Source organism: Ambystoma mexicanum, chromosome 1p (genome assembly GCF_040938575.1).
Source record: "Ambystoma mexicanum isolate Mex_15411 chromosome 1p, UKY_AmexF1_1, whole genome shotgun sequence".
NCBI classification, from domain to species: domain Eukaryota; kingdom Metazoa; phylum Chordata; class Amphibia; order Caudata; family Ambystomatidae; genus Ambystoma; species Ambystoma mexicanum.
In genome coordinates, this window is record NC_090921.1 from 1482686316 (window position 1) to 1482712687 (window position 26372).

The 26372-nt window shown below is 47.3% G+C and overlaps 1 protein-coding gene across 10 annotated transcripts in view; it reads left to right on the plus strand.

The window, feature by feature from the left end:
• Positions 1–26372, plus strand: part of MEF2D (myocyte enhancer factor 2D) — a 1898135-nt gene that overhangs the window by 1673527 nt on the left and 198236 nt on the right. The window lies entirely within an intron of this gene.

Sequence of the window (26372 nt, forward strand, 5' to 3'; positions counted from 1 at the left end):
TATATACAAAATGTTAATACGAATTATAGTGTTATGAATAGTACACAAGTGCCTAAATTCATATTTATTTGTATCTAGCATTACAGACATAACTGAATTTAGCGTACACCCTTATTGCATCTATTCAGCGTATACATTATTAGAATAAATGCATATTACGCTACTGTTTAAAGTTGTTTTTATTGTTGTATTGCAAGATTAACATCTTAGGTGGCAAGGACGAGGTATCTCATCATTGGAATTCCCTCCTGGGTGCAAAGGAGGAGATAGCTCTTCCTTTTTGGCACCTTGATTTGGGCTCCTTCCCAATACCAAACCGAAGACCATTCCTATAGCCTGAGATGTGATATCTCAATGCTTCGAATTCAAAACCCAAGACACTTTCAATAGGACAGGATTTGTTATCTCGCTCCTTCCTCCACGAAACCTGAGACCTTTCCTATAGGATAAGATGTGATATCTCAATGCTTCTAATACCAAGCCCGAGACACTTCCGATAGGATGAGATTTGTTATCTCACTCCTTCCAATACCCAATCGAGACACATCCTATTGAATGAGATGTGATATCTCAATTATTCTAATACCAAACCTGAGACCCTTCCTATAGCATGAGATGTGATATCCAACTCCTTCCCATTCCAAACCTGAGACCATTCCTATAGTATGGGATGTGATATACAACTCCTTTTGATTGCAAAGCAGGGATTGCTCTAAACAGTAATCCAACCCCCGGGCTATGTGAGGGGGAGGCCCCTCCTCCCTGCCCGAGGGCTGGATTACCTTCAGTTTCACATCGGCGTGCGTAACGCACGCCAAAATGAAAGTGATACTGCAGCAGCCATTTTCTGCTGCTGTAGTAAAGAGAGAAGGTAAGCACCCTTCTCCCCCTCCCTCGATGTGAAAGCATTGCTGGTCACGGATCAGGCGCAGAGTGCTCGATCTGTGACCAGAAATGCCACTAGCCCACCAGGATCTGTTACAGATATGGGATGTGGGGGGTTGCTTAATAGGTAAGTGGACCCCTTCCCCCGAGCCCCCAAAGCATGGGGCCACAGGTATGGAGACCCTTGGGGGCAGATGGGTGATCATCTGCCCCAGGGAGAGGAGAAATGGAAAAAAATATATATAAAAAAGCATGAAAAGGGGGTGGGGGCCACTAGGCACCAGGGATTCTTTTTTTTTTACATGAAAGGATGGTGGCCCTCTCCCTCCCACCCCAAGTGGAAAGGGGGGGCACCCATGGTAGCCCTCCCTGGAGGAGTTCATGAGATGACCCCCATCCAATTGGAGGGGGGAGGGCCACCAGGAAAGTGTGGGCAGGCCCCCCAAAGCATGGGGCCTGCAGATAAGGCCCCCCCTGGGGCAGATGGACACCCATCTGCCCCTAGTGAGTGGGCCTAACGGGAAAAAAATAAAAATACATTTATGGATGGTTTTGGGGAGGAGTACCCCCCACTAGACCACCAAGGAATTGTTTTTATGGAAAGAGGGTGTCCCTCCCCCACCCAAAATGGACTGGGGCCATGTCAAGCCGCCCTCGCTGGGGGAAATTATCTGCTCCTAGGAAGGGGCATCTGACCCCAGGGAGAGCTGCATGAGATGCCCCCCTCTTAACCTCCCCAAGGGAGGGCTGAATGAGATGCCCCCCTGCATTTGGTGTGGGGGGGAGAGGGCCACCCCCCTTTACATTAGGAAATTCCCCAGTGGTTTAGGGTGCCCCTCAGCCCCCCCTAAAGTGCAGTCTACCATTTTCAATGTTTTTCTTTGTTTACCAAAATTCCCTTGGCACAGATGGGCACATTGTGCCAATCTGCCCCCAGGGTGCCCAAAACCTACTTCCCCACCCACTGGGGGGCCTGTCCCACGTTCTGTGGTGGCCCACTCCCCCTCGCCCCAAATGGAGGGGGGCACCTCATGCAGCCCTTCGTATGAGCCCCAGGGATACATTCTGTCCCGATTTGCGCAAGTCAGAACTCTGCGGATTCCCACGGGTGTCCTCTTTTTGGAAATGCATGGGGTTCCCTGTTTTCCTTGGTGGCTTCGACATCCTAGGCCCAAATCTGTAGGGTGTGCGCATGATTAGAATTCCTGAAATTATGCTGTGCCGAAAGACTTGCAGTTAGCCATGTTTTAGGCTTTCCCGTTTGCGGTCAGGTAGGAGTACCCACACATGTGAGGTACCGTTTTTGTCACGACACCTGTGGGACCGTGGGAAGGTACAACGTTTTTTGTGTTTGCGTGGTTTGCATAACATTTCGACCCATTTGCTGTTGCTCTTTGACACACAACCCTTTCATTTCCCAAATGAGTCCTACATTTAGTTGCTGCTTTAGGCCCTATACACTTTTGTAACCTGCACAAGTCACATACCCTTCAAAAGGTCTGCCTCTGCTCTTTCAAAAAATGTATGCTTGCCCTTCCTCACCAGATTTGTTTTCCTTATTTACACATCCTAAGTACGTCTGTTCAGGCCGTAAGCATAAAACCCCTGTGTACCATGGCTCCGTTTTGGTTGTGGTATTGCTTGATTTGTGAAACATTACAAGAAATGTGTGATTTCCTAACTGCAAGAGTTGGGGGAATGTATCGCAGCATTGTTTTTCTCAAAATTCATACAAGCCATTGCCGTACCAGGCCAACCATGTCCACCAGATACCTTTTTTTTCAGTCATTTTCCCGCTTTTTCCCCAAACTATGGATTTTTTCCCTGCATAGCTGTTGCCTGACCTGTGCAAATCACCTCTTCCTAAACTTGGAATTTTGTCTACTTTTCAGAAATGTATGCCTTTCTGTCATCCCATTCAGCTGTTCTGCCCTTTTCTTCCATTCTGTCCACGCACGTCCTATTGGGAAAAAGGCTAAAATCGCCTACCTCTCACAAAACGGTTGATAACCACATCAAAATATTTTTTTCCCGTTTCCACTCAACCTGTTCTTGAAAGCCAGGAAATTGGGGAATTCAGCACAGCAAACCATTTGTCCCTAGCTCTTAGAAGGAAATAACCACAGGCTTCTTTGTACATCATTTTATTGACATCTCTTGAAAAAACCCAAAATATTCTCCCTTTTTGGATATTTTCTCTCACCCCCTGCAGCAAACTAGGATACGATCGCCAACATGTGGGAAAGAAAGGGGCCAAATTTGGCGAGATATCTCATGTAACAAAAAAGTTACAAGGCATTGAATGGTGACATACCAAAATCACCAAAAAAGGCCTTGGCACTGGGGGGGAAAACCCATGGCAGTTAAGGGGTTAAATAACTAACTAAAAGGATAGGTTTTTATTGTTTACAATGTTCACATTTAAACAATAGATATATTTACTGGTGAATGGCGATTTTATAAAAATTCCTTTACTAACCTGGCTCAGTTGAAAGCTCTAGAGGACTGGTTGTGGTTGACATTTTGAAATTTGCTGCAATAAAATTGTAGTACATGATTTTATTTTAAAGTATGAATTTTTAGAATTACAAGTTTAACATTTATCAAACTAGTGGTTATTTTTTATGGAAAATGTATATGTTTGTAAAGGGCATTTACTTTGCATTCAAACTGGAAGCTGCCTTCAATTTAAGTGTTTCATCTTGTTAATGGGTGTGGTTGGAAAAGTTCCTCCAGGTGTAAAGCACAAACAGCTAGTGCATTTGTTACAAAACAAGTGGTACAGGGTGTTTCTGTATGGTGATTGGTTAGTGTACATCACTCATACACAGTTGATAATTATTTGCATGTGCCATTTGTGAAAGGAAAACAGTTTTTTTTTGGATATTCACGTTGCAGTTTATTCAAAATGGCACACCAAGTAAGTGTATATGGAAAAGCGGTGTTTGTTTTAGACCTACCTTTTATTATTGAAATGCATATCAAGTTGTTCAAGTTTTGTAATAAAATGTTATACATGCTCACTATAAGTCTGTTTCGCATTAAGAATGTGTGTGTATTTGTAGTGTTGCAGCGTCATTCCATTCACCTGAGCACAAGTATAGGTGCAGCATTATTACAGTATACATGCGCACAATGTTTGCATCGGAAATTGTGTATTGTACATTAGGCATGCATGCATGGTGTACTTTTACGTCCTGTCCCCTTTCCTCCATACTATATGGGCGTCCCTCGCAAGGGACAGTAGACGGACGCTTTTTCACCAGAAAAAAAGTCTTCCCCTTTAAATTTAGAGGCTGCAGGGGTGCGTCCCAGGGAGCATGCGCTCACCTGACTCCACCCACAGGCGCCACTCCTCGGTCCTCTTTTCAGCGTTGACGGGAACGGGCCAAATTCACCAGCACTCCTGGGTTTGGCTTCGGCCATATAATATCACGCGTTCTTCCCCAGATATTCTCCTATCTTTGCCCTTACACTGACAAGGATTTTCCTGCCTATCAAAATAAGCTAAAGGAAACACTTGTAACAAAAGGATTCAAGTTCCTCACCTTCGTACATGAAACAAACTTATTAAGGTGATATATGGCAATTTAAATATAACAAAATAACAGCTATTTTGAAAATGTGATCACTGTTTCTCCTTGTAACCTAGGGGAGTTCTCCATCCCCAGATTCAAACAGGATTTCAATCAACGGTTTAAAAAGAATAAGGAAATTCCGTCTTGCAACACGGTTCTAATAAAGTTCTTCTTACTCCAGTAAGTCTCTCACTTGGACTTGTCCAACAGTTCAGAATATTAGTCTTTTATCTCTCCACTTGTGTCAGAGAGTTAAACACAACTTCTTCTTCCACAGTTCGTCAATATCAATAAAAATCCCTTTGTCAGGATAATTCTATATAAAAAACAATTACAATTTAATAGGTTCTACAACAGCTCTGCAACAGTTCACAATATATTTTTCTCAGCAATATTAATTTGTCAGGATGCTTCCACAACAGTTCACAATATATTTCTACCTGGTCCACTCACTTGCTGGGACAACCACTTGAAGGTCCCTTGCCCTGGTTTACTCGCCTGCCAGGACTAATGGAACTACGAACGCTAATACAAGTACTTCTGTGGTACAGTATACTTCAAACAACTTGTAAAGCCTCCTGACTTTCCACAACATCAGTTTTGACTACTTCTTCTGGGAAAATATGAAACACATTGGCACTGTTTGTTCCACCTTTGTGATTGACGCATTCAGTGCAGGCCACGCTCCTCTCCTCCTGAATACTCTGTCAGAAGGATAGCTCTCCGACTGCTCTTGTTTTCCCACTCTTGCTTTAACCAAGAGCTGATAATGGCTTTCTCTCGCTCATGTTCTTCTTTGGCTTAGACAATGCTTGTTTAAGCCAATAGCCACTATTGCTTCTTTCTCTCTCTGGCAATAGGGTCCACAAACAACTCGTTTCTTAATTGCCCTTTCTGGGTTTTGGCGATGTTGGTTCTTAACTTATTTTGTTATTGGTTTCTTTTGACTATGAAAATAGCAGTTTTTTTCACTTCTGTAATATTGCACCCGCTTGACTTGGGCGGATACTCTTATCTTTATAAGCACAGTGATACCTCTGCTGCTTGTGCTCAAAGTTGTTGTTCTGCCACTATCATTTACGTATAAGCTTGGTATTCAGAATAATTATTATTCTTCCACTTCCCTTCTTTTGCATCAGTTCGGTATTTAAAATAATGAGACCTGGTGCACTCAGAGTATCACATATCTGTCCGCTCGCTCCACTGCCTCCTGTTCTGCTCTGCTCAGCACAGCCACCTGCTTCTCTTTACTTTCAGCGGCCCAAGCTAAACAGGAAAGGAGCTCTCCTGGGCCACTCCGGTGCTCACCTGCACTGGGGCCTGACTCATAATTGGGAAAGCTTCTTAAGGTCACCCTTCCAGTTACGGTCTTCAGGGGGAAAGCTTCCTCCTTGAGGAGGAAAGATAGCTCCGAGGCAACGCGTTTGTCTTGCTGGTACCACTTGCTGGAAACCACTTGCTGGTAGTAAGCACGTTATAAAAGAATAATTATCATTATAATACAACGCTTCCCGCTGTGCAGCCTATGCATTCAAGGTCTCTGAAGGTAGATAACCTCACAATACCAGCATCCGTTCAGCAATTGTCAAGGGCTCCGGCTTGTCTGCTCTCCTTCTGCTGCAACTGCATTGTGGATTTACTGCAACCACTCCACCTACGACTACTGATGTTGACGTGGAAGAAGTTCCAGAGACTTGGAGTGTAGATAAAGAAGGCCTGTCTTCTGGTTCTGTCTTCCTCTACCATCATAATTCAAGTCTGCACATTTCCCCACTTCCGGTGGATCTCAGGCTTCTGGAGATGCTGACTTTCTCAGTGAGGTAGCTTGGGGACTTCCAGATGACAGCCTTGCAGATGATGCAACATGATTTGAAGGTGATACAGGCTTGTAGTGGGAAACCAGTGGAGATCGATGAGGGTCAGGTGATGTGGTCGAATTGGCAGAGTCCTTAAATGAGTCTTGCTGCAGCATGCACGTCACATTTCAGGAGTGCCATGGTAGTCACCGGAAGGCTTTCCCAAAGCAAATTGCCACCATCCTGGTGTGAGAGGACCAGGACCAAGGCTTGGACAGCAGATCTGAAGTTTCTTTCTGGGATGAATGACTTGATTTTCCACAGTAGAGAAAGTTGGCACTAGGCTGCTTTGTGTCTTCTTTGCTATATGCTGTTTGAACGTGAGGTGACTTTCAATTTTGAACCCAAGGGATTTGGCACCGGTAGCCATCTGTGGTGTGAATCTCTCGAGGGTCATAAAGAGCCAGCTCTGAATGTCGGGGTGTTCAGTGTTATTGGTCAGTAGTTAGGAATTCACTCTTGGAGGGGTTGAGCTTCAGGTAAGCACTAGACATTCAGGTCTGGATCAATGTGATTCAGGCCTTCAGCCTGTGGATGTCTTCAATGGAGGATATCTGGATGTTGACCTATGGGTCATTTGTATGACCTGTTGGCACAACCGAGGCATCCACACCTGACCAGCTAACAGACCTGGTCAAGGAAATTGAGGACTCATCCAACTCTGTAACAATTTGGAAGCAGATTTCCCTCCCTCACACTTCTGCCTGCGCACTTGTGCGATCTTGATTGTACTAGGCTTGCATGTATGTCTCTCCTGTCCCCCTCTATTTTCCCCTCCTTAGCGGGTCATGCCTGCATGCTTAGGTGTACTGTTGACCAACTTTTTTGTCTTTTATGTTCCTCTGCTGCTCCCTCCTTCTTCTTCTCCCACTCTTTGTCACACACTTATATTAGTAGAAACGCCCCGGCCTAGTATGCTAATTAATACTGCTGGATCATTCAGAATCTTCAAGGCCTAAGAATGACGATATCCCCTTGTTCCCTTCCCACCTTGAAGCACTTTGAAGCACTTAAGGTTTGTGTAAGTGCTTTACAAATAAACAATTTCAAAAGGAAGCAAGGGTGAGTTCACTATCCAATACAGTGTCCTTATTCGTGAAGTCTTCCCTCCGTCATACCTAATCTTCAGAGCAGTACACAAGTGACTGAGAAATTGCCTTGCAATAGTGCCGGTCCTAATATATCATTAATTACAGTACGGGGGAATATAGACACATTTTTAGATATAAATGCTAATAAAACAGAAGATGTTTGTATTAATACGCATGATGAGGAACAACCTTTTCAGGAAGGTAACATCTCAGAAATAATGTACTTAATAAAACCTGTTAGTGATGATGTAACACCTAACGAAGAAGTTATGGTGCAAATTATGAAACACAAAAAGAAAAGGTGAAAACAATCATATCCTACAGTGTGTCATCCAATGGATTGAGGAAGTTCTTAATTAGCCTAAATATTGCCTCCAGTTAAACCAGGTGGACAAGTTTTGAGACAAATAAATTGGCTGTGAAGAAAAGTGTTATAAGTCAAAAACTAATGGGGGTTGGGAGGGACAACACCACCAGTGATGAAGACCACATTTCAATAGATTACACCATCACACAGTATTTGACAAAAGCTAAATAAAGAGCCTGAAGAAGTCTCTTATCCATCAAGAATCATATTGGAGAGTCTACATAAATCTAAGACACATGGCAAAATACCAGAATTATTACTCATTCTGGATGGTGACAAGGATACAGAAAAGGAGGACTGTTATTGACATCATGGTATGTCAAGTACTGGTGGGTCAGAGCAAAACATGAATCTTGAATATGCCGAGGGTAGTAAAGAAAAGTAGATCATCAGGATTTTTTGTGAAAAAATTGCTTGAATGTACTCGATGAAACAGTAAAGATGATCATACACAGCTAACAATCGGTGTCAAACAGACTTTGTGTGACCAGGGCCATTTACTGCTAAATAGTACTACTTGCAGCTCTTTCATTTGATTTCAACATTTTGAATATTAAATTCAAAGGATATTCAACAGTAGAAAAGACCTCAAATGAAAATATTGCAACATAGACAAATAGAGATTGGACCTTGCTGCCGGCGCATTGACTAGTAAGACTTCTCCAGCATGGGGTCTGGCATGGATTCACATGCTAATGAATATTCCCCGTCGTCAGGCTGGGAATCCTCGGTAAAGAAAAAAATCAGTTTGTTTCGTTTCTGAACTGTCTTTCTACTAGTAACCAATCACTGGTCTGTGGGTCATACTGCCCCCAGCCAATGACTGCACTCTACCTAAGCCCCTCCTCCGGCAGCCATCTTCAGATTTTTACTGCACGTTCAAGTGTTGGGAGTCCTCGTGCTGTAGCTCTCGAGCTTTTACTGCATTTTGCGAATTTTCAAAGAGATTTCATCTCATTTTTCGGTCAATCGAGCCTCAAGCTCCACCGTTTCTACTTTCGATCAACGGGGAACTGTTTCGGATTTTTCTACGCCCCTCAAGGGCAGAATTTTCGTCAAGTTTCACTTCTCGGAGGCTTCCGGAAGATCTTTGAGGCCTACCCCGCGTGGACATGGCCCAGGAAAAAGGAAACACGACACACAGACCCAAGCTCTTCAGGAGCTGCCCTGGATGTGGACTGCAGAATGTCTTCAAGGAGGATGAACATTCTCGATGTCTGTACTGCCTTCATGAAGATAAAACGCACGCGGAGAAGGACTGTGCTTTTTGCAAGAACATGTCCGAGCAGACGATGAGGGATCGTCGTGCCCGCCTCACCAACTGGCTGGAGGGGAAGAGCCCAGCAGCGAGTGAGAAAAAGAAGTATGAGCGGTCTTCTGAGTCCTTTGAGGGCGCTCCAGTGACAGGGGCCCAACAAAAGGCTAAGCACCGCGAGTCCATGGGCACCAGGAGCGCCTAATGGTCAGGCTCCTCGGCTGCGAAGCAGGGCGCAATTTCACAGACACCATCAACCACGAGCCAACGCTCTGGCTCGGGGAAGAAGAAAGGGGAGAACCCAGGTAAGCTTTGGGAGAAGTCCTGGTCGATCCCAACGACAGCCGAGGGGGAGCGAGGCGGTGACCCTCCCCCCCCAAGTTGAAGGCCTCAAGCGCCTCCCAGGTCGTGAAGGCCTTGATTCACCCGGCTAAGGCCTCTATCGTGGGAGTCGTGGCGACCCTGGTGAAGCCTGTGGAGACTACCCCAGTGGAGGCGACCTCGGGGCCTAGGGTTTCCCTGCCACCGCGGAGGGAATACTCTTTTCAGCCCATCGATAAGACCCCTGTGAAAACCCCGGTGGGAGTGGCCCGGTGGCCATCACGGACACTGATACAGCCTCTGAAGAGGAACTGGCTGGAGTCGTGAAGGTGCTGAACAAGAAGTTTGAGGAGGTCCGGTCCCACGGGAAGGATCCTGAAGAGGCGGATGAGGAAAGCGATAGCGGTGGCAACGAGGAACATGTAGATGTGGAGGATTCCACTCCCCAACCGTCGCGCCCGTCGCAGCCGGTCCCTGGGCCACAAGACAACTCTGGGGCGATCTTGATGGCGATCCAGGCCTTGTGTATGGAGATGAGGACAAGGTTGCCCTTACCACCAACGGATGACCCAGCGGAGCCTGGACCGTCGGAAAGCCCTCCAAACAAGCGGAGGAGAATCCATCCACCCCTCCTTTCCAGCCTTCTCTGCCTGCACAGCTTTCTTCCCCGTCTCCTAAGCCAAGGGATAATACGGGAACAGAGGCAGCCACGACGGGGGTGACGACGGGATGGACTTTCCATCACCACCTGCTCGGGCCTCCACGCCCGACGAAATTGGCTCCTTTCATGCCATCAGCTTTGCCCCGTGGAAGAAAAGAAGGAAGGTTTCCTCTATCAACGACGGGAGGCCAAATGGAAGACGGTCCTCTCGGTCCCGTTACTCGACGACATCTGGGACGAGGGGCTGTTGCTCCTGAAGAACCCATCCATGGCCCCTGCCAAGAGAGACCAGTATGAGAAGAAGTACCGGGTTCCGGATTCCGCCCCATGTTCCTTAGGGCACACCCTACCCCGGACTCGGTTGTCTTTGCGGCAGCCAAGAAGAAAGCGGCGGAGGCGACGGCATCAACTTGGACATCTCCGCTGGACGCCATGGGACGACGGGTCATCTTGTAGGCGGCGACTACCAGTAAAGCGGCCAACGCCCTCACGATTGTGGCCCGCTACGACAGGGAGCTATGGTTTAAGACTGCTCCCCTACTGGATTTCCTCCCGGACGACAAGAGGGCAGAGGCCCTAGAGATCCTACAGGAGGGAGAGGTGGCATCGGACCACGCCATAATGGTGGCCACGGACATTGCCGACACCGGCTTCCGCCAGATGGGCAACGGCATTTGCCTTCGCCGGTACGGTTGGCTCAAGGCAACCGATTTCCATCAAGACGTGCAGACCAGGGTCCTGGACATGCCCTTCGACGGGAACAACCTGTTTGGCAAGGCAGTGGACGAGTCACTGCAAGCCATCAAGGCCGACACAGAGACGGCTCGTCCCTTAGGCATTCTTCAGCAACGACTGCTGCCCTTTTGGGGCTCCGGAGGCAAGCAGGGTGCCTCCAAGGGATTTGGCGGAAGCTCCTCGACATACCACCAGGCAGCTCGCTCCTCGTCGTAGGAGGCCTACAGGGGACACGGCAAGCAAGGAGGATCTCGTCATCGTCGCCAAGGAGGCCAGGACAGCAAGGCCGCCGCCAAGCAGGATTGAACCGGCCGTAGTGTTGGGCCCCCACCTAAGCACCCCGGTGGGAGGCCAGCTGGTAAACTTCGTCAGCGTGTGGGAGTCCATCTCCACCGACCGTTGGGTGCTGGATGCTCTGCACCGCGGGCACACACTGGAATTTCTAAGTAAGTGTCCTCGTATTCCACCTGTGGCCAGAACGGAAAACCATGTCCCACAACTACTACTGGAGGTACGAGCCATGTTAAAGAAGGGAGCCATCAAACTCGCCCCAAAGAGGCTCCGAGGCTCCGGGGCTCCGGAGTGTACTCGCGGTACTTCCTCGTAAGGAACAAGACCGGCGGTTGGCAAACCATCCTGGACCTTCGTCGTCTAAACCAGTATATCAGGTCCCAGAAGTTCTGGATGGTTACCCTCCAGCACGTGCAGGGACAACTGGAGGAAGGCGACTGCCTATCATCGCTGGACTTGGAGGACACCTACTTTCACATCCTCATCTTGAAAAAACATTGAAAGTTTCTGCGATTCGTAGTCCAAGGACAGCACTACCAGTTCAAGGCCCTTCCCTTCGGACTGAAGTCGCTCGCGATCAGGGTGTTCACCAAGTGCCTAGCACCAGTGGCGGCACGGCTGCGCCTACAGGGGATCCACATCTACCCATACCTGGACAACTGGCTCATCCGGGCAGAGTCAAGGGAACTCGCCGTCGAACACACAAGGAAGGACCGTCCAACTGCTCACGGATTTAGGATTTTTGATCAACTTCACAAAATCCCACCTGGTACTGTCGCAAGTCGCACTGTCCCTGGGAGCCAAGCTCGACACAGTGGCGTGACTAGCATCTCTGTTGGAGGAGAGGACGAAGGCCATCCTAGACACGGTGCAACGGATGTCGACCATGGACGTGGCCAAGGTGAGGTCCTTCAAGCAACTGCTCGGCATGATGTCCTCCTGCATTTACCTTGTGCGCCTTTGCAGACTACGGATGCGACCACTGCAGGAGTTCCTCGAAGCCCGTTGGATGCAAGTGACGGGCAACTTCGAAGACAGGATCTCACTCAACGAGACCTTTCGACAAGCGATCCGGTGGTGGGGCACCCGCGCGCATCTGACGGCGGGTATGGACTTCCAGACCCCGGCCCATCAGGAGACAGTGACGACGGACGCCTCCCTGGAGGGATGGTGGGGTGTATCATTCCGGAGATCTCCACGCAAGAGGCCTTTTGCTGCCGGAGGAGAGGTCACTACACATCAACGCCCTGGAGCTCCGAGCCGTGTTCTGGGCCCTCAAGTCGTTCCTTCCATCCCTCAAGGGCAAGGTGATGAGGATCTTCAACGACAACACCACGACGATGTTTTACATCCGGAAGCAGGGAGGCACCAGATCCCCAGCCCTATCCAAGGATGCCCAGCATCTGTGGCATTGGGCCGTAGCCCAAGCGATGTTTCTGTTACCCTTCCACCTGGCAGGAATAAAAAACACCATTACCGACGCACTCAGCAGGGAGCTGCGCTCGTGCCACGAGTGGGAACTGCAGCAGGATCAAGTGGACATCCTCTTCTGACAATGGGGCAGTCCCCAGATCGACCTGTTCGCGACAGCGGCGAGCACCAAGTGCCAGAGGTTCGCCAGCAGGTTCCCCCAGCCGGGGAGCATGGGCGATGCCTTCTCGTTACCCAGGGACGGCCTGTTCCTGTATGCGTTGCCGTTGCTGCTGCGACTCATCAACCAACTCAAACGGTCCCGGTGCAGGATGATCCTCATCGCACCGGCGTGGCCGAGGCAGATTTGGTTCCCGGACCTTCTGGACATGTCAGCGGCCCCCCAGTCAAACTGCCGACGGACGCAGATCTCCTCATCAGAGAAGGAGGCGCCATCCTCCACCATGATCCGGCATCGCTGAACTTGCAGGCCTGGCTCCTGGAGCGCTAGAGTTTGGAGGGTACGATATCCCGGCGGACTGCAAGGAGGTGCTTGCAAAGGCCAGGGCGCCCTCGACTCTCAAGTGTTATGGACTCAAATGGAAGAGATTCTCTGTCTGGTGCCGTGCACAGAAGATGAACCCTCTGCGGTTTACGGCCCCTCAGGTGCTGCCGTACCTACTGTCGCTGGCCAAGGTGGGGCTGGCACACGCCTCATCAATATCCATCTAGCAGCGATTTCCTGCTACTCCAGGACCCCAGGGTGATCATTTCTCTAGTCCCATCGCCTGGTGAAGGAGTTTATGAAGGGACTGTTCCGGTCATTACCGCAAGTGAAGGCTCCGGCCCCGGCGTGGGAGCTCAACATGGTGCTGTCCAGGCTCATTGGGCCACCATTCGAGCCGCTGCATTCAGCGCTGTTTAAGTTCCTGTCGTGGAAGACGGCGTTTCTTGTGGCCATCACCTCCGCACGACGAGTGGGAGAGATCCAGGCCCTCTCCTGTAAACCTCCATACTTGACTTTTCACGATACCCCTTCATGCCCAAGGTGCCGTCAGACTTCCATCTCAACGAGACCTTGGTGTTACCCATTTTCTTCCCGTCACCATTGTCGCCGGCTGAGAGGACTTTGCACTCGCTGGATGTAGCTAGAGTGCTGAAGTTCTATGTGGACCGCACAAAGAGTTTTCGGATGACATCACAGCTGTTTGTGAACTTTGGACCTGTGAACCAAGGGAAGGCCCTCTCGAAGGCTTCCATTTCCAGATGGCTCTCCGGCGGCATCATGCACTGTCACCGGTTGGTAAACCGACCGTTGCGCGGCCGTCAGAGCCCATTCAACCAGAGCGATTGCTGCTACTACAGCGTTCCTGTCTGGTGTGCCCCTGCTCGACATCTGCAGGGCTGCTGCATCGAGGTCGACGCACACCTTCACGAGATTCTAATGCGTCGACCGGGATTCCAGGGAGGAGTCCAGAGTCGGCCAGGCAGTGCTGCGAAACCTGTTCGCTTAAGGTGAGCCTGGTGAGGAGGTAAGAGATGCTTAATGTTGTGTTGTTGTATTGCTTAATGTTGAGCCTTGCCAAGTCCCGTGGTTGTGCATGTGTGTACTGCTACGTATTCTTATATTCATGAGCATGTGAATCCATGCCGGACCCCATGCTCGAGAAGGAACAAGTTACTTACCTGTAACTGTTGTTCTCCAGGATGGGTCTGGCATGGATTCACATGCGAACTCTCCCTCCAACCCCTCTGTGGCGCATCACTTCGTCTTTACGTGCTACCAAATCTGAAGATAGCCGCCATAGGAGGGGCTTAGGTAGAGGGCAGTCATTGGCTGGGGGCAATATGACCCAGAGACCAGTGATTGGTTACTAGTAGAAAGAAAGTTCAGAAACGAAACTGAAACTGATTTTTTCTTTACCAGCCTGACACGGAATATTCATGAGCATGTGAATCCATGCCAGACCCATGCTGGAGAACAACAGTTATAGGTAAGTAACTTGTTCCTTATACTGTGAAGGTGAAAGGCTATTTAAGGATTTGACTATCATCTCCTATAATACTAAAGGCTTTAAGAGCTTTTTAGATGGAATTTCTGAGATTATAGACCATCCTATTTTAAGGTTATAGGAAATTGGCTGTTATCTACTCCCGCTCTGGATGGGTATTCGATATTATTTAAAAAAGGCTAAGAAATGACTTTAGGGTGATCCTGTACCAGTGGACCTTCACCAAAGGTAGCTGCAGGGAATTCAAGTAATCCAAGAAACAGAGTTTACACCAAGCAAGAAGTAACACAAATGCATTGGACACAAACAGCTGGGAAGCACGGTTCAGACAGCTCAGTGGAACTGAACTGAATGAAGAAAACTGTCAACCCCACCCACTGCGGTTGAACATTTTAGACGTTATTTGCTAAACTACCATAAAATATTTTGGTTACATTTTTAAGGCAGGTCAAAGGAGCTGATTGGTGGGACTGCATCAGTCCCCTATATCCAAATATATGTTGAGTGATCCTATTTGGCCAATACCATTTTTGGCCGCACTTACATTTACACCGCTCGTGACATCACAAACCTGCCCACACCCTCTATTACGTGATTTTGCTGATCGGTCAGAAACACTTGTTTGCCTTTGGTTGATAATGTCTAATATACAAAATGGCTTAAGATGGCAAGGGGTGAGACATTCACACAGAGTCGGACCAATGGTGTGCCCTGCGGACATCAGCCGGGACACTTAACAATATTGCACTCTTACGACACCAAAACCTCTCCCCGCTGATTGGCTCCTCGTCCCATACCCCATAGCCTCTACCCCAATGCTCTGACCCCCCGGCTCCCTTCTCACGCCTTACTGCCAAATGTAGTCTGAAAAAATTATACCACCCCATGGCTGAAGTTTAATTAACGGTTTTTAATTTCCATTTCCCTGCCAATTCTTCTCGTGCACCCAGGTGCCTAGCTCATTGGCCTCTAAAGTATCTTTTATAGTGACTTCGCTGTGGCTGCGTTCTCCTGGGAAACTTCAGCCGAGCAACATTTATGTACACTGTTCCTGCTGAATGTTCAAGAAATACATATTGCTTGTCACACAAAGACCCGCAGCTCTTTTCTTATGTGCTGTCCTTGTCTGGGCCTACAGACAAAATGGCTTTATATTGTTCACATATTGTTCAAAAGCCCCTCTACATATATGCCTCTACAACATCTTGCAGCTCCACCCGTTGCCCGCTCTATACAACTACCCCATACTATTTCTAAAGCACCCACCCCTCTTTGAGTTTCCACCATGAGACTTCTTGCGCTGCGCCTGCTTTCAGTCACTTTATGTAAGTAGTGCAGTGGTCAATGGCATCCCCACTACTGATGTCACCCGCCATGTCACTCTTGACGTCGCAGCGTTACTTGTGCAACTGATATGTGCGCCCTCCTTGGCAGCATTGAATCTGGACCTTTACAACATTCTCCCCCACCCTTTGATCGATCTATTGATACACATTTTGGGCCAGCAGCTCCCTGCTCATTTCCTTTGGTATCCATACCCTTGTTAGCCTACGCAAACTCTCCCCTTGAGCCTCGTACTCCTCAGGCGAGCAACACATTCTCAAACGTGCTTCCCCATCAGCTGATCCATCTACCCAAAAGGCCTCATAGTTGTTTATATTCAGGCGTAGCATTTTTATCATTCCCATTGGACCATATGCAGGCATTTCAGTTTGTGTTGTATGCGTGGTGTTGTTTTACCAGCCCATCAACATTCAGGGGCAATATATTTTCCCCCTTACACTGTTTCCCTTCCAAATCCTTAATCCTAATTGACATGCGCAAAAGATGAGTACCAGAACGAGTATTGGGGACGGTTATCTTCTTCGATCCATAATAACTGTAGTCTCGCTCCTCAGCGCTGGGATACTCATCACCTTGGGGCATCCAGTATTTGTTCCCAAATATATCGAGCCAGGGGAGCTGAAACACAAAGAAAAGTGTGTGAGTTCCTTTGTGCAAAGGTTGTTTTTTCTCATTTATCCATGTTAGAGCTTGAACATGTTTGTTCCAAACTATAGGACAGCTGGCATCCATTTGTCTTACTACCTCTTCTTCAATCCCTACCAGTCCTTTTGCCCTTCATTGCAAGATTCCCCCCTCCCATGCCCCGCCATGTAAGACAGACCCCTCAATTTGTATCGGTGGTCTTTTATGGCACCACGGAATGCTCTACCCTGTCTCATTGTGACACCTTAATCTGCTCTGGGTTCTGAACAGTTGTTCCCTGTCCCCTTCTTGCTACTTCTGTCACATAATCTTGTATGATGTGTTTTGTAGCCTCTTTTTTCGCCATGCTCGTGAGTTTCATATAATTTACGGCATATACTTCCTCCCCCTCATCTATCCTTTGGACAGTAACCGAGTGCCCCTGAAACAAGCCCCTTGTTTTACACAATGACAAGTGCATCAATAACTCCCTCCCCCCCCTTTCAACTGACACTTCCTGAGGGAGACGGAGCTTGGGCATCCCTGTGACTTGTGGAATGAGAGAGCACACATACCATGTGTCATTAGCTCTCTCTCGCCGCACCTGTCTCATTTCGTCATGCCATCTATTGCCCGATGCAGTGCTGAGACTGCCCCAAATGCCATCTTTGAACATTTCAGAATTAAATCTCTTTTGGTGTGTACTCCTCTGTTATTATTCCTACTAGGGCCAAACTGTCCCCTTTCAACTAAAAACCAAATAAACCGAAAACCAAAAATCAAAAACACTACACTCCAACATCATATTTTATGCAATGTCTACCCCTCTGCTGCTACTTCACCTGTTGAAACTTCTTGGGTCCACTCACAGGTTTTCTATATCAGCGAAAGGAAGAGAAAAAAGTAATGGACAGTTGTTGGATACTTCCCATCAGTTGGCCCCTCCTCTCTTCTCCTCCAAGGGGTGATGTGGCCCCTAGGGGACCCTCGTGTATGGGAACGAGGCACAATCACCACACACAAACTGATACGCCAGACACAAGGTTGTATTCCCAAAAGCTAGGGTTTATTGCAAAGCAAATAGTCTCAGTTGGCCAACTGGGTCTCACGCACCGCAACGTGTGTCTCCAGACCCTGAGGGACGCAAGAGTGAGCATTGTACAACAGTTACATATATACAAAACGAGCATCTTACAATCAGCGGTGACATGTTCAATCCAGCCCATAATGTATTTCCTTTGAATTGGGTTCGACGATTGACAATTGTGACAAGTATGACATCTTCAGATATTCATTTAGCAACAGGTGCAATTTCGTGAGCCTGCAGACACAATTCTTTGTTTTAGAGAACATATTGCTCCTTTTCTTGCAAGCAAGCTGCGTGCAGGGGAGAGACACATTCCAGGCCTCGCTATCTTCTAGTTTCTATTTGTGTACTATGGGTCAACTCGCTCTCCAGGGCTCTACATGGCTCGGGGAAGGGGGGGGCCTCAAAGAAGAACATAATTCAAGCCATTAATTGTGCGTTTCTACCATTTCTACCACATGAGCGAGACTAGCTGGCACCTGTGTAATGATTAAATCCCTTGTTGCTTACTTCCAAGGACTTGTGAGGGAGGAGACCGGGCATTGCTGTCTGGGTTGCCAGCGTTATGTTTCAACAAGTATCTCGTGGCCTTGTTCTATGCATGAACAATAATGTAATAGTGGAGCGGAATAAGCTTTCAGCAAAGCAGTTTCAACAGAAGGCAAGAGGCGAAAGTTAAAAACAGAATGGCGATTTCAATCACATCAAAATGGCCGCACTTTAGTCAAGCTTATGGATCTGTATTTCTAATACCAAATACATGAGGCGCTTGGTCTTCGGCCAACAAACTACATTGCCTCCATTATTGAGGGGTATCTACTTTTTCTGGACTGACAGGGGAGTTTCGATCTTGTCCCAGCGGAAGTCTGAAAGATGGATCATTCGGCACCTCTCTGCTACCTTCACCGCTGTTTGGGTGCAGAACATCACAGTGAAGGGTCTTGCTAAAGGTGGTTCTTTCCAAGACCATGTGAAATTCCTGATTAGGATCTTTTCGCCAAGATAAAGGGGAAGCTGTACTGCGAATGTCTCTTCCTCTTGTTGTGAGGTGAAAAGACAGCCCAGAGTGACAGAGATGGAGAGGCCACGCTGGGCCCCTATTGTGAGAGTGAAGCTGACTAATGTGGAGTTCCATTGAAATATAAAAGCCAGTCCAAACTGTGATTTCCGACAAAAGGCCTAGTGAAGTGGAAAGAAATGGGCCTAGTCAACTCCACTAAAATGGACAGGTGCGAAAGTGAGAGGGAATCTACTGGAGAGCTCAAAACTGCTGGATATGCTCAATGAATAGGAAATGTGTGGTGCTTCAGATGCTGACTTCGTGTAAACTGGGAAAAGGCACCTTTTGACAGATTCAAAACTGCAACAGTACACATGGGAAAAGATGCATTGAAAGGATAGCCATGTGAAAAATACCAAGGAGGGGTTGTGCTGTACATTTAAAAAGTGAAGCTAAGTGACATATTTCACAGAAGGACACTTTTCACAAATAAACTGACATTCAAATGGAAAGGTCTACTTGTTGGATTTTCTATGTAATTGTGGCCTATGTGTGAATAATACCTAAAGTGAACGCATATCTTTCCAAACCGTATGTCAAGAAAGATGGTATTTTAAACAACATGCCCAGATATAATGCTACAATGTTACATGTAAGCACATCTTGTCTATGTAAAGCTGTATTTTCTGAAGTATGGATGCAGCTGGTGTTTTCCTCACTGAAGCAGGGCTGGTTCAGTTAGAAGTACAATGAAATAACAGGGAATTAGATCAAAATCGTGGGAGTTGTAGATAAAACAGCCAGCAGAATGACCTTTAAGGTCAGGTCTCTCCATTAACTGTGCATTAGTGGCCAACAGAAATGACCTTTTCAGGGGTGACGCGATCTCAAGAAATGGCTTCAGAGCCACTAATTACATGATCAAACATTGTGTATGAAACAGGCCTCGCAGATGTCTGTGTCAGGTGACAATGGAGAAATTAAACTTAGGAATAGGTGGTGGTTATATGAATATGAAATATATGAAACTGAGGGACCACATGTGATGCCTTGCCATATGATTAACACTGCACCACCTTTTCTTTAATTAAAAGAGAATTGTATGTCCCAGTGTGCTGTTCCCAGACTCCTATTAAAGGGGATAAGAAGCATTTTGGTATCGTGTAAATATGCATCCTGTGTGATTATATACAAGTTGAGTTATAAAGACCATTATGATTCCTGCTTTCTCAGAAAACTGACGGAATGGAAAGTGGATGTGATGCTAGGTTATGGAAGTAACGTTTGAATCATGAAGGGTCAGAGTTGTGACTATTTCGGCTCAGGAGTAAATTGATAACAATGGTAGCTCCTCCCAGGAAGGGCGTGCCAAGATATGATTAGTATTTTCCGACTCGCCATAAAATATAGAACTCTCATAATATATATGTGCCTGCAGGTTAATTGAAAAATGAGGTTAGCTGCCATGTTAGATTTTTAGGAACACTAAAAGTTAAACCCACTGGTCATTTTGGGATGATGAATCTTTCTCCGCCCTGAGCCTCAATGCCTCCATCGTCCACACCTCCCAACTCCTTGTCCAATCAACAGGCAGTGGACATATTGGGGAGGGAGAGGGAGAGAGCTGTCCAATCCATAGCATGGTAATTATGATGATAATGTAGTGTCACCAACCCTATATGAGATCAGTTTTCAACCTTTGCATGTGGACTCTTTGGACTTTTGATTTTTCCCTTGACTTTCCCACTTTATTGCTGGTGGTAGTCTACTGCTGGACTCTTGCAAGGAACAACTAGCAGAGAGAGACAAGGAGAGCTACCCATGCCTTAAACATTGTAGGGGAGACAGAGACTGGGAAATCTAGAAGCTAGCTGGGCCTGCCATTTCAGGAGCCAGAGGAAGTCTGGATGCTGGGGACCTCCCTTGACCGAAGTCTTTGACCAGATCTTTGGTTTCCTCAGAGGAGCCCGGCTGTTTCCCTGGATGCCGTTTAACCAAGGCCTCCCATGTAAGTAGCTTAAGTCAAATGCAAACAAAAGTGTAGGGGGAATCTGCCATCCTTGATCTCTATCCTGTATTGTGGGCAGGGGGGTGGAACTTGGGAGACCTTTGGAAAGTGTTATTAAATCGAACTCAAATTAATTCCTCTATAGAAAATCACCCTATTCATTTAAATTGAATTGTGTTGGGGACTGCCTGCCTTAATCCATTAAATTATGTGGATTGTGGAAGCTGTGTAAATCCTTAGCACATTGAATTGAAGTTAAATCAATTAATTCCCATATAGAAAATCACAGGATGAGTGTTAGAGTTCAAAGCTAACGTTTTGATGTAAAGTCTCTAAATGTTACCGGTGTGTTGTAGTATCTGTAAATTCATTAGAAATACAAGTCAGTCAATTGGTGCAAGTAATTAGAAATTGGTGGTTGGTGGTTTTATGGTTCTTTGTCAAACCTTAAATATATATTCTTACAATAAACCGCCTAGTTCCTAGCTCATTGGTGGTACAGGGGGTGTCTGCTGGTAGGTGCGAGATTTGTTGTAGGCCTCACTAAAGTTGAATCTGTATAAGCACTTTCAGTGTGCTACACTTTGCTTGGGGGGGAAAGGAACTCCCTTAGTTGATAGTGCCCGCCTAATAAATTGCACACTTGGAGTGTTTGTTTTTGATGCCAGGTCGGCAGGCCTGTCTTGACATGGTCGCACCAGACGTGAGATGTAGGTGGGATATTTTGTGAGCTCACTCAAATATACTTTAAATCCATCTCCAAGGAGTTGGCCAGAACTGTTAGCGTCCGTAATTGTACATGCAGGACTAAGGGGCGCATACATTCTCGTGCCAGTGACAGTTTTGTACCGGGTTAAATGATCCTCGCCTGGAGAATTGCATAGTGCAAATAAAGCGAGTGGAAGACAATAGTGCCAAGTCTTGGCAAGTGTCACTGATAGCTTGGCAAGGCGCTCTTTAAGCAGGTCATTGGTCCATTGGCTTGAGGATGGTATGCAGAATACAGTTTGTGCTTGATGCCGAGGAGGAATGTTACATCCTTAAAAAGATCACTGGCAAAGTGCTGTCTGTTGTCGTACAACAACACATCACATACCCCCACCTCGGGAATACTTCACGGACCAAACATTTGGCAGCAGATTTTGCATCATTATGAGCATATAGGCCAGCCTCAAGCCAACGTGAGAAAGGACATGCCACGACAATCATGTACCTATAAGAGCTACATTGATCCTGCATATCAACATAGTCTATATGCAAATGCTGGAAGGGCCCCTCCAGGTATGTAAGGTTGCTTTGATAGCCTTAAGTGTGTGCCCTGCTGTACTTTTTTGGCAAGTTAAGCAATTATTTATGAATTCAGTTACCAATTCTTGTAAATTAGGCATGAACCATTGTTTGTTAATCTCTGCAGCTGCATGCTCTTTTGACACACGTTCTGGGTAATGCTGCTGATCCAGGGCTGTTTTGAGCAGCCTCTGGAGCATTACCGGCTTCCCTGTACTGTTCTGTTTCCATACAAAGTAACAGCAAACAGCCCTCTTTTCCCATATCTCCTGTTCTTGTTGGGGTGTACCCCCCTGCAACTCTATCACTTGCACGTTGGGCAATATGTGAAATGCCTTTCAGAGTGTAGCGTGCTTCTTTTGCATCAATATCATCAAAGGCGCTTTATCCTTTTTAGAAGGCATAAATCGTGTTTTGTGTAATATGCTGCTGCTTTTGATGCAGAGTCGGCCCTATCGTTGCCTTTTGCAATTAAGTCTGTATGACTGGTATGGGCTGCACATTTTATTATAAAAAATTCTGCTGGGAGGGGCAGTAACTCTATTGGGACAATAATTCTGCATGTTTTACGGAGGAGCCATCGATCCTTCGGCACACCCTGCTTTCTCAGCTGGCAAATTCTGAATGCACCGTGGATGTGACATAGGCTGAATCTGGAAAGATGTTGACTGCATGCCCATCGACATATTAATGGCCATTATCAGGCTGTCAGTTCAGATGCCTGTGCCGAATAGTGTAGTGGCAACCTCGTCTGAGCCCATAGCTGAAATTCTCCTTCATGATAGCAAACCACCGACACACCCATATGTCGACAACCCGTGCTTGAATCTACCCATCAACAAAGAGAATTTCTCTCCTTCTATGGGCACTCTTATGTACCTTTGTGTCACCCACATCCTGTCCATGTATAAGGCAGAATCAAGCACATACTCCCCTACCTCGACCGGTTGTGCTATGAATGTCGCTGGATTGACAACGTAATGCCTCACTACCGCAATTGCTGGATTGGACAAAATCACCACATACCCTGACGCTCTCTAGGTTTACAGTGTGGACTTTGATTTTTCTAGTATTGCAAAAAGCAATTGCTCCACATAGAGTGACTGCACAGTCCATCGTTAATATGCTGATTTCTCGATGGCAAATGCTGCTGCAGTGAGTACCTGTTAGTGTGGGAAGTGGCCTTGCATAACTGGGTCTAGGAGACCACTGTAGTAGGCCAGTGACGTGTGTCCCCGTGGCTTCTTTTGAATTAGGATAGCTGCTATTAATGTGCCATAAGAATGAGGGAACAGAAACAACAATCTTTATTATGTGGGGCTGCTAAAACTGGTGTGTGTGTGAACGCTTCAACAAATAATTAATTCATTTCAGATGTCCATTGTATAGGACCTTTTACCTTCTGAGCTTCTTTTAATCCCTGATGGGAGGGGGGTTTGTAAATGTGGAATAATCTAAGACCCAGGCCTTGCAATAATTTCACAGGCCTAAGAACTGGTGCAACTGCTTGACCATGCATGGCTGTGGTGTGCTGTGTATCGCTTCTGCGCTCTGAGTGGTCTTCCTGCCGTCTACTGATATTATCTGCCTTAGGTACAGTACTTATTTCTGGCAGTACTGCTATTTCTCCTTATCTACCTTGTACCCTTTCCCTGCTAGCGATGTCAGAAGTGTAACTGAATCTTTCCTGCACTGGTCCTCCGTTGTGCTGCACACCAGGAGGTCATCCACATAGTGGATGACTATGCTGTGTATTTGCAAATTGCTTACATCCATCTGGATCACCCTAGTCAATTCACTAGGTGACTCACAATACCCTTTGGGTAAACTCTTAAGTTGGAATCTTGTCCTGTGATAAGTGAACGCTGTGAGATATGACTCAGAATGCTATGGGATGGAGAAGAATGCCTTCTTCAAATCAACAGCCGTGAAGCATGTGGCTTGTGTAGGTATATAACACAATGTTGAGGCTGAGTTTGGTACAAGTGGAAACTGCCTCCAGTATGTTGTTCGGGGGGTGCAGATCTTGAATGAATCACCACACCCCACCTTTCATTTTCATGATAGGTTAGATTGCTGTGTTACATGGGGATTCTGTCTTTTTTATTATGCCCTATCGCCATAGTGCGAGATTTGTGTCACATATACCCTTTACTTCTACGTCCCTTCCCCTTTCCTCCATACTTTTGGGAGATTCCGTCCATCGGGATGGGACCAGATAGTTTTTGAAGCATCAAAAATATTTGTCTGTCCTTTAATTTTACGCAGGGCCACTGCATGTGACTGTAACCCCGCCTTCTTCTGTCCCGCGCATCACCCTTCAGTCCTTTTCTCCACACGGTCAGGTTCGGACACACTTGCATCGTAGGGAAATTCTTTTTTTGTTCCCTTGTCCTTCATCATCCTGCCCCGGTTAAATGGTCGTCTTCGTCTGTCTATGCAGGAGTGTCTTGGATTCGTGCCCTGTTCTTCGTGTGAACACTGTTTCGCAAGGGAAAATCCCCATTCTCTGTCTGGGGTGCTTTGGCCGGCAACATCGGTGGGGCTCTTGCTTCTACTACGACTACCTCTCCGTCCGGGTAATCCAGCTTAGGCTCGTCAGGTGGGAGGAGGTGTTCCAATGGATTCCTCCTCCACATTCACAGTATTTGATCGACGAAAAAAGTAAGCGTCCGGTAAGTTCCTTTCTTTTTAGGGCACCCCGGCCAAGGGACTCCTTGTCAGGGTCTTCTGGTTCCAGAAGGGCCCAAGTGGCTCTGGTACCAGGGTTCTCCTTGAGGTGTCCCGAAAGGGATCTAACCTGAATTCCAGAGTTTGCTCTGAGGCCCCCTGTCAAGGGGCTGTCAGGACTGGATAGTCATCAGAGGGTCCCCATCTGGGGGCTAAGGATAAGCCCAACATTTATGGGACTACTTTGACCGTGGTTATCCCTTAGGTTTCCAAGTATGGAACTAAACGTACCGAGCCTAGTCTTGAGGTTTCCTGTACAGTGACTTACAGTAATGGGGTTATTCCTGACGATCTACGATTAGGGGCTATAATTAAAACAGGCAGGATCAAGGGGCCTTCTCCAGGGGCTCTGGCTACGAGGTGTCACCCTAAGCCTTCCCACGACAACCTTGTGGTCGAACTGATCCTGCAGAGGGAGCAAAGAAGGAGGGCAAAGGCCCTAAGTCTTCAAGTACCGGCCCTGCCGAGGTTCCATCACTGACGGATAATTCTTCCACAGGATCAGAGGGGGCTCAAAAGCGCTCTAGATCTGCTAGTATCGGCTCAGCCGACTTTCCCTGTCACAAGGCTAAAATGGATAAAAAAAAGCCCCTGAAACACCTGTGGTGGCAATGGCCTCACTGAAACCTGTCACGCAGATCACCTCAGACAATTACAAAATGGCGGTTCAACCCATCCGGTCTGAGGCAGCCATTTTGACTTGCTCTTTCACACCAATGTTCTCAATGGCTGGTGCAGAGGGGCCTATTTTTAGGGCCGAGCAGCATATTCCACAGAATGTAGACAATAGGAATCTTTTCCGCCCTCCAATGGATTGGCATGCTCGGTTTCCGCTGCCACACGGTCTCGGTTCCCCCTGTGTCCGCTCCCTTAGTTTATGTGGATCCAGTTTGTGGAGGGCCATCCTGGCAACAAGCCTCTTTACAATCCTGGGGGTATGCCCCTCAAGAGCAGCCTCTACTCACTCCTCTGCTTAGACCTTCCTCTGAGGATGCGTTCTTCGGCAAGTTCCAGGCCCTTATGCACTTTGACTCTATGAGGCATACTTTTTAACAATCTATTTAAAGAAATGTATCGTAAGCCTCTTCGGGCCGCAGCCTGCTCCTACTACCCCTGAGCATGTTTCGATGGTGCAGCCGCCTCCTCTTCTGGTGGGGCACCCCCCTCCTCCTCTACTGCCACTTTCACCCGTGCTTAAGACACCATATGCACAGAAAAGTATGCCCACAATGTCTGAGGTATCACGTGCTGCAGATCAGTTTTCCTTTTCCTCCACAACTGACGAGGACCAAGCGGGCCAGGAAAGCTAAGACCCGCCCCACTCTGTCAGAGCCTTTCATGACCGGGTCATAGATATGATGGCATTGCTGGATATTCCTCCACCTGAGCCACAAGAAGGTGTGCTTTCAGGAGCAACCATTACGCCACAGGAACGCATACGCCTTTTCCTTCAAAAGGATGTGCTTGCTGAAGCCAGCAAGGTATGGATAAAACCTCACTCCAGGCAGCACGTCAATAGGAAAATTGACGCTTGCTACAAGCTACACTTGTCAGAAGACATACCCTAGACTGCATGCCCGCTACCCTCATTAACGGTGGTGGCAGCAGCTACGCTTCAGTCTAAGCCATCCTCAACATCTTCCACGGCTACCTCTCAGGTCCTTGACGCCATCAGGGAAAAAAGTATTTTCCAATTCTGGTGTTCCGCTGCGGTAGGCAAATACTAAAGTCATCCTTGCAGCGGCAAATCTCAAGCTGTGGAAGGAGCTTTCTGAATTTCAGGAATGCATCCCACAGGACAGGATGGAAGATTTTAAAGCGGGCCATCTG